We start from the raw sequence: 9,931 nt of genomic DNA, 5'->3' as shown, positions 1-9,931 counted from the left end.
AAGCTTTTGGTCCTGTGCAGATTGCTGGGACAGGATGGCAACAACTCCAAAGTCAGAAGCACAAATTGATGGGACAGGTCCGGATGGACAAAGGTCTATTATTGAGTAATGTGGCGATTCAGCAAGTTGAGGATACTAAACTGCTGGGTGTTACCCTAGATAGCAAGCTATCATGGTCCTTTAACATATAGACTAAATGGTTGCTAAAATGGGAAGAGGTGTGTCCATGATAAGGCATTGCTCTGCTTTCTTGATATCTCAGTCAACCAGACAGGTCCTACAGGCCCTAGTATTGTCGCACCTGGACTACTGTCCAGTTGTATGATCATGTGCGGCAAAGAAGTACATAGGCAAGTTGCAGTTGGTCCAGAACAGAGCAGCACTTATTGCACTTAGATGTACACAGAGGGCGAATGTCAATGACATGCATGTCAGTCTCTCCTTGCTCAAAGTTTAGGAGAGATTGACTGCATCACTATTGGTCATTGTGCGAGGTGTTAATGGGTTAAAATTATCAAACTGTCTGTTCAAGCAGTTGGTACACAGTTTGGACACTCATCGGTACCACACAAGACATGCAACCAGAGGTCTTTTCCCAGTCCCAAGGTCCAGAACACAAGCTGGGAAACACACAGTATTAAATAGACTTATGACTAAATGGAACTCTCTGCCACCCCAGGTGACTCAAGCTTGCAATACAAACAGATAAAAAAAACAGATAAAAGAACACCTTATGGCACGACAGGGACACACAGACACCTTTATGTATTTTGTATTGTATTTTGCATTGTATTATGTATGTGATACGTGGTTGAATACCACTGTAATGTGTGATTGTCTCACCTGGCTATCTTAGAGCGACCCCACTGGCTGTGGGTCGCACTGGATGAGAGCGTCTGCTAAATGCCTCGGCAACATTGGGGATCCTAATAAATATTAAATACTCACACACACACAAACCTACAATGACATGCACACACACACAAACACACACACACACACACACGCACGCACGCACGCACGCACGCACGCACACACACACACACACACACACACACACACACACACACACACACACACACACACACACACACACACACACACACACACACACACACACACACACACACACACACACACACACACACAGCTTTGTTTTCTTTAAATGTCAAATCAAATCAAATTGTATTAGTCAAATACAGTGAAATGCTTCCTTACAAGCCCCTAACCAACAACGCAGTTAAAAAACTATGAAAAATAATAAGAAATAAAAGGAACAAGTAAGTAAAGAGCAGCAGCAATGCAAATAGTCCGGGTAGCCATTTGATTAGATGATCAGGAGTCTTATGGCTTGGGGTTGGTAACTGTTTAAAAGCCTCTTGGACCTAGACTTGGCACTCCGGTACCGCTTGCCGTGTGGTAGCAGAGAGAACAGTCTATGACTAGGGTGGCTGGAGTCTTTGACGATTTGTCGGGCCTTCCTCTGACACCGCCTGGTATAGAGGTGCTGGATGGCAGGAAGCTTGGCCCCAGTGATGTACTGGGCCGTACACACTACCCTCTGTAATGCCTTGTGGTCAGAGGCCGAGCAGTTGCCATACCAGGCAGTGATGCAACCAGTCAGGACGCTCTCGATGGTGCAGCTGTAGAACCTTTTGAGGATCTGAGGACCCATGCCAAATCTTTTCAGTCTCCTGAGGGGGCATAGGTTTTGTCGTGACCTCTTTACGACTGTCTTGGTGTGCTTGGACCATGTTAGTTTGTTGGTTATGTGGACACCAAGGAACTTGAAGCTCACAAAACCTGCTCCACTACAGCCTGTCGATGTGAATGGGGGCGTGCTCATCCTCCTTTTCCTATAGTCCACAATCATCTTCTTTGTCTTGATCACGTTGAGGGAAAGGTTGTTGTCCTGGCACCACACGGCCAGGTCTCTGACCTCCTCCCTTAAGGCTGTCTCGTCGTTGTCGGTGATTAGGCCTACCACTGTTGAGTCATTGGCAAACTTAATGATGGTGTTGGAGTCGTACCTGGCTGTGTAGTCATGAGTGAACAGGGAGTACAGGAGGGGACTGAGCACGTACCTCTGAGGGGCCCCTGGATCAGCGTGGCAGATGTGTTGTTACCCAACCTTACCACCTGGGGCGGCCGGTCAGGAAGTCCAGGATCCAGTTGTAGTGGGAAGTGTTTAGTCCTAGGGTCCTTGGCTTATTGATGAGCTTTGAGGGCACTATGGTGTTGAACACTGAGCAATAGTTCATTAATAGCATTCTCACATAGGTGTTCCTTTTGTCTAGGTGGGAAAGGGCAGTGTGGAGTGCAATAGAGATTGCATCATCTGTGGATCTGTTAGGGCGATATGCAAATTGGAGTGGGTCTAGGGTTTCTGGGATAATGGTGTAGATGTGAGCAATGACCAGCCCTTCAAAGCACTTCATGGCTACGGATGTGAGTGCTACGGGTCGGTAGTCATTTAGGTAGGTTACCTTAGTGTTCTTGTGCACAGGGACTATGGTGGTCTTTAAAACATGATGGTATTACAGACTCGGACAGGGAGAGGATGAAAATGTCAGTGAAAACACTTGCCAGTTGGTCAGCGCATGCTTGCAGTACTCGTCCTGGTAATCTGTCTGGCCCTGCGGCCTTGTGAATGTTGACCTGTTTAAAGGTCTTGCTCACATCGGCTACGGAGAGCGTGATCACACAATCGTCCGGAACAGCTGGTGTTCTCATGCATGTTTCAGTGTTATTTTCCTCGAAGCGAGCATAGAAGTAGTTCAGCTCGTCTGATAGGCTCGTGTCACTGGGCAGCTCTCGGCTGTGCTTCTCTTTGTAGTCTGTAATGGTTTGCAAGCCCTGGCACATCCGACGACTCTCGGAGCCGGTGTAGTACAATTCGATCTTAGTCCCGTATTGATGCTTTGCATGTTTAATGGTTAGTCGGAGGGGATAGCGGGATTTCTTACAAGCGTCCGGGTTAGAGTCCTGCTCCTTGAAAGCGGTAGCCTTTAGCTCATCCATGGCTTCTGGTTGGGGGTATGTACGGGAGGCCAGCCTCCCGGAGTCACCTCTTCACTGTTGACGTTGAGAATGGTGTTTTGCGGGTACTATTTAATGAAGCTGTTGAGGACTTGTGAGGCGTCTGTTTTTCAAACTAGACACTCTAATGTACTTGTCCTCTTGCTCAATTGTGCACCGGGGCCTCCCACTCCTCTTTCTATTCTGGTTAGAGCCAGTTTGCGCTGTTCTGTGAAGGGAGTAGTACACAGCGTTGTACGAGATCTTCAGTTTCTTGGCAATTTCTGGCATTGGAATAACCTTCATTTCTCAGAACAAGATTAGACTGACGAGTTTCAGAAGAAAGTGCTTTGTTTCTGGCCATTTTGAGCCTGTGCTGATGCTCCAGATACTCAATTAGTCTAAAGAAGGCCCATTTTATTGCTTCTTTAATCAGCACAACAGTTTTCATCTGTGCTAACATAATTGCAAAAGGGTTTTCTAACGATCAATTAGCCTTTTAAAATGATTAACTTGGATTAGCTAACACAACGTGCCATTGGAACACAGGGGTGATGATTGCTGATAATGGGCCTCTGTACGCCTATGTAGATATTCCATAAAAAATCTGCCATTTCCAAGTACAATAGGTACAATAGTCATTTTCAACATCAACAATGTTTACACTGTATTTCTGATCAATTTGATGTTATTTTAACGGACAAGAAATAGCTTTTCTTTCAAAAACAAGGACATTTCTAAGTGATCCCAAACTTTTGAACGGTAGTGTACATATGAGATGGGTAATGCAATATTTACAAACAATTAAAGTGACTAAGATACCGTAGAATAGTATAAAGTACAGTTTACACATCTGAGATGAGTAATGCAAGACACGGAGACATTATTAAAGTGGCTCGTGTTTCATTTCCTTAATGTGGCCACTGATTCCTAATCTATGTCTATAGGCAGCAGCGTCTGATGTGCTGGAGATGGCAGTCAGTGGTGTAGAATAGAATACAATACAGTATATAAATATATATATATGAAATGGGTGATGCAATATGTAAACTCAATTTAAAAGTGACTAAGATACCGTAGAATAGTGTGGAGTGCAGTTTGTACACATGAGATGAGTAATGCTAGATATGGAACATTATTAAAGTGGCTATTATCTGGGGCCTGTTCCCGGGAAAGCAGTATGTCGTTCACGTCGGGCTTGTCGGACTCGTCAAAGGAGAAAAAAGCTTCTGCCAATTCGTGGTGAGTAATCACTGTTGTGATGTCCAGAAGTAATTTTCGGTCATAAGAGACGGTAGCAGCAACATTATGTACAGAATAAGTTAAAAAAAGAAGTTGCAAAAAAACAAAAACAAAAAACGCATTTGGTAAGGAGCATAACCTAACCTTAAACCTAAACCTAACCTTAAACCTAACCCTAACACCAAAAAATCTAAACCTAACCCTTAAGCTTATAATAGCATTCAGGACCTGAAAAAAGTCCAGACTTTTCAAAAAGGTTCTAGTTTTCCTACCTTTTCAGTACATTCGGGTGAAATGTTAGGACATTGGGGTCCTGATAATGTAGGAAAACAAGTACATGCATGTATGCAAGCACACACACGCACGCACGCACGCACACACACACACACACACACACACACACACACACACACACACACACACACACACACACACACACACACACACACACACACACACACACACACACACACACACACACACACACACACACACACACACACACACATCTCATGGATTTCATATTCTGCTCTCATATTCTGCTCTAGGCAAACATAAAACAGAAATAGAAATGTGTGTGTGCTGCCTGAGATTATAAACAAGCCTCTAGATTGAGTGAGGTTGAGTCATATCGACCCAAGGCAGACATTTTATTTTAGCACTAAAGAAATACACCATCAAACTGTGCTTTGTGTGTGCTCTCCTGTGTGTGTGTGTGTGTGTGTGTGTGTGTGTGTGTGTGTGTGTGTGTGTGTGTGTGTGTGTGTGTGTGTGTGTGTGTGTGTGTGTGTGTGTGTGTGTGTGTGTGTGTGTGTGTGTGTGTGTGTGTGTGTGTGTGCGTGTGCGTGTGCGTGTGCGTGTGCGTGTGTGTGTGTGTGATCAAGGTTTCAGAATGGAAAAGGAAAGTCTCTCCAGGGAACAAGAAAAAGGGCAAATCAGAAAACACACACAAACACTCAAGAACAAAAGCAGAAAATCATCATACTGTATGGGAAATGAAAAACAATTGTTCAATCGAATTTTGCAATAGAGTTACAGTAATGTCAATAAACTCAACTCTCCTAAACGGTCCAACTTTGCCACCTAGTGGCAAAACTACCCTAACACAGATTGGTATCCTGTATGCCCCGTGAAATGCTCTTGAACTACTGCAGGTCAGTTAAAAAAAGAAAATGTTGCCGTTTTAAAGCATGTTTTCTGCAATTCTACACATTTTGCCATGGGGCAGAGAGAACATTTAGCAATTTTATGAACACATTTCACGTAATTCTACTCATTTTGCCATGGGGCAGAGATAAAATGTATAAATTCTACAACACATGTCATGCTATTCTGCAAATTCTGCCAGCGCAGAGAATTTTTGCAATTTTGCATCTAATTTCCTGCAATTGTACCCAGTTTACCATGCGGTGGAGTTTTTTTGTTTGTTGCAGTTTCAAAGCATGTTTTCTCCAATTTGACATATTTTGCCATGGGGCAGAGAGAACAATTTGCAGTTTTACAGCAAATGTCCTGCAATTCTACACACTTTGCCATGCATAGGGTGGAGATACATTTTAGCACTTTTAAAGCAAATTTCCTGCAATTCTACACATTTTGCCATGACTTATGCCATGTTAATTATATCTGAGTGAGAGTAGGGCTGTGGCGGTCGTATTTGTCAGATGGTTATTGTCATGCAAAAGACTGCCGATCTCACGGATCATTAACGAACATAAACACATTTAGCATCTCCAGGCCTCCATGCATAGCAGCTACTGATGCACGCCTTTGGTACATCTACATTTTAAAAAGTCTAATAAATCAATTGAATGTACACCACCACAATAAATCCATTATTAATTTTAGGCAGGTCTAAAGAAACATTATGATATGAAGAACAGGTATTTCAGAAGAACAGAATATGAGTTGGATGCGCCACGCCCCATCCCGTGCCATTATTTTATATTATATGATTTTATAGTAAGAAGGATATAATTGAACTTACCTGAATAAAATAGAAAGGATATGTTTCCCATTCTAGAGCGAGAGTGCGCATATGAAGTGACTATGTTCAGCATGAAATTGATTGTTTGAAACAGGTCTTATATGCTAGATTTAAAGTTATTTGGCGACTTTAGTTGTGGATGATACGAACCTTAGAATGCCTTAGAAATCTTACGATATATGGGCTGCTTGATGGACTACAGGCCAGTGATAATTTTAGAAAGTTGAAAAAAAGAGCCTGCGCTCTGTTCCTTGCCTCAGGCTGCACACGCTGTTCTCGCATCAATTCATCATATTTTCACCCATCAGACTATTCTCAATTTAATCGTGTCTTTACTAATATGTAAAATGTGTTTTGATTTAGAATGGTCCGTTATCAAATGGGCAGGAACAGAGGCAAGAGAAAAATAAGCGAATGGAGGCCACTTTCCTGCTGGTTCATTTGTTACTCATGTTTGGTAGGCTACGCTAATCAAATCAAATCAAATGTTATTTGTCACATGCACCGAATACAACAGGTGTAGACCTTACAGTGAAATGCTTACTTACAAGCCCTTATTAACCAACAATGCAGTTTTACGAAAAATAAGTGTTAAGTAAAACCTAGATAAGTGAAACATTTAAATAACAAATAACAATAACGAGGCTATATAGAGGGGGTACCGGTACAAAGTCAATGTGCGGGGGCACCGGTTAGTCTAGGTAATTGAGGCAATATGTACATTTAGGTAGAGTTAAAGTGACTATGCATAGATAGTAAACAGAGAGTAGCAGCAGAGTAAAAAGAGGGGTCTGGGTAACCCTTTAATTAGCTATTCAGGAGTCTGCCAGGGTTCTTCTAGGCAAATGAGAAAGGCCAAGGGGTTCTCTTCAGAAGGCTCCTAGATCCTAGAGATGGAGAGGAAATGTGGCAGTTGGTAGTGCCAGAACCACTGCAGTTCCAGGCGTATGAAGCGAAGCACGACCATGGAGGTCACTTTGGAGAAAGGAACACCTTTGCGGCAATGCATAAGAGCTACTTGTGGCCTGGTATGCTGAAGACTGGCCAGACATGGGTGAAACAATGTAAACGCTGTGCCTTGGATAGTGATGTGTTCCCCATGCAAAGGGAATGCATGACTTGCAGCAACGTGATGGCACCAAGAGAGGTTGTGGCCATGGGCTTCACACTGTTGGAGAGGACAACAGATGGATTTGAGAATGTCTTGGTCTTAACAGACATGTTTACCAAGTTCAACATAGCAGTGCCGACAAAGAACCAGACAGCTCACACTACGGCTAATGCTGTGTTGCAGTATTGGATCAAATACTATGGTTGTCCAGCAAGATTACATTCTGACCAATGGAGGTTTTTCGAGGCCAATGTGATCAAGGAACTCTGCAATCTCTATGGCATCGGTAAAAGTCGCAGTAGCCCCTACCACTCTCAGGGAAATGGTCAGTGTGAAAGGTTCAATCGTACGATGCATGACATGTTGAGAGCACTGCCCCCAGGACAGTCATGTGGATGTGCCAGCAGGGGTGCCGCAAACGGAAGTAGGCATAGAAGAGCCTGAGTTGATGTCAGGGGAAGAGGAGGCACCCCCTGAGGAGGAAGAAAGCATGCACACAGCGAATGAGGCGTTGGAGGGTCCCCGACGGTCAACGAGGAGCTCTAGGAGTGCATTGCCTGTGAGGTTTAGGAAGGCTATGTCTTATCCTGATCCTGTGATACCGAAACTTGAAACCTGTAGAAGTTAATGTGCACTGCAAGGTCAAGCATGTGAATTGTTGTTTTCTGTGTTCAGAGGTACTCGGGCTTGGCAGGGTTTTGCAGGGGGGAATGTGGCGGAGTCTAGGGATATGGCTTTTGCCGTTTTGTTCAGGGACTTTCCAAGACTACTATGAGGCAGGTGACATCACCGCCGGCTCTGAAAGGTCCTGGGGAGAGGTGGCACGAGTGAGTGTGTGGGCAAGTGTGTTGCAAAAGGAGGAGAGAGTTAGAGAATAATAACGAGTAGAGAGGAGACAAATTCAGAAAGTAACTTCCCTCGGAGTATCGTGGGAGAAAGAGGACGTGTTAGTTCTGGAAGACGATTGTTCCATACCACCGATGTGTCATTTTCGCCTTCGGGATTTCCGTGAGTTCAATTGATGGAGCTAGCTACCAGCCGGAGTGATGCTAGCCAGCTACCCACTGGAGTGATGGACATCGCAGAATTGTTACCGACATCAGAAGAGAGCCGTGAGTTAAAGTTATTTATTTATAGAAGATTCCAGTGGAAGTAACTGTAAGCTCTAATATGTATATCTTGTGTTATGATTTTATCATCACCTTAGAAAGCACTGTCCATTCTGTTGAGTTAGGCTTTGAAACAACATCCGCAATGACCATGTTTTCCACTCAGTTTCAACCTGTTGTTCATGTTCTTTCTTCAAACAGTGAGATGAGGTTTAAAAGCACATACTTTTTTGATGATAAGTGTTTGATGTGATTTTCGGTTGCATTTGCATTGATGTCAGAGTGGTTAGAGGGACAATAGAGCCCTGAGAACCAGACCATTAGCGACCTGATGATCATTAGCGAGTTAGGTATTATTACCTAAGTCATAGACTGTTTTCTCTGCTCCAGCACGGCAGGCGGTGCCGGTGCGCCAAGTCTAGGACCAAAAGGCTCCTTAACAGCTTCTACCCCCAAAGCCATAAGACTGCTGAACAATTAATCAAATGGCCACCGGACTATTTACATTGACCCCCCCTTCCATTTTTTTGTACACTGCTGCTCCTTGCTGTTTATTATCTATGCGTAGTCACTTCACCCCTACCTACATTACAAATTACCTCAACTAATCGGTACCGGTACCCCCTGTATATAGCCTCTTTATTGTTATTTTATTGTGTTACTGCACTGCTGCTTGTAAGTAAGCATTTCATGGTAAGGTCTACACTTGTTGTATTCGGCGCATGTGACAAATAAAGTTTGATTTGATTAACGCATGTCCAGAGTGCATAAAAGGAGATTACAGTGACTCAATGGTCACTTAGAATTTTACTGCGGTCATGACTCAACTGTAGGTGTTGTGGTAACATGGTCACCACAACAGCCCTAAATGAGAGTGACGAACAAAATCAAATCAATGGGGAACCCCTGGAGGTCAGGGCCCCTGGGCACGTCAGGGCCCTGCATACCTGGGCCCACTTTCCTGATAGCCCTGGAACTTAGGCTTCCAAGTGTTTTAAAGATGCATCTTTCCTACAATGGCTGAAAATGTAACGTTTCCCAAAACACCATGCAGAAGGAATGTTAAGTGCGTTGTTGGAGCATGTACTGATACTGATAGGATCTAAAGGCAGCGCTGCTCTCAGATCAGCTTTTTCCATTCAAATCTTACCTGAACATCAGAATTATTTCACAATACTGATGACGGATCACCTCCAGAGATATTACCACATACGGATGCAAATATTGGGGCGGCTTATTCTAATACTTACCAAATTAAAATGCACTAAATCACCGATTTGGCACATCACAGTGCACATGTTAGGCTACACATCATGAAATATATTGAAACAAATTATAGACTGTAGCCTACAAGTAGCAAAATAGAACTCAATTGATTGAACATGAAATGTATATCAATATGATTCAAATAAGCCGATTACTGTTTAGTTTTTTATGCAGTCTAGCGACACACTTTCCTGTTCT

Source organism: Salvelinus alpinus, chromosome 30, assembly GCF_045679555.1.
Source record: "Salvelinus alpinus chromosome 30, SLU_Salpinus.1, whole genome shotgun sequence".
Taxonomy (NCBI): Eukaryota; Metazoa; Chordata; class Actinopteri; order Salmoniformes; family Salmonidae; genus Salvelinus; species Salvelinus alpinus.
Note: the sequence above shows the minus strand (reverse complement) of the source record.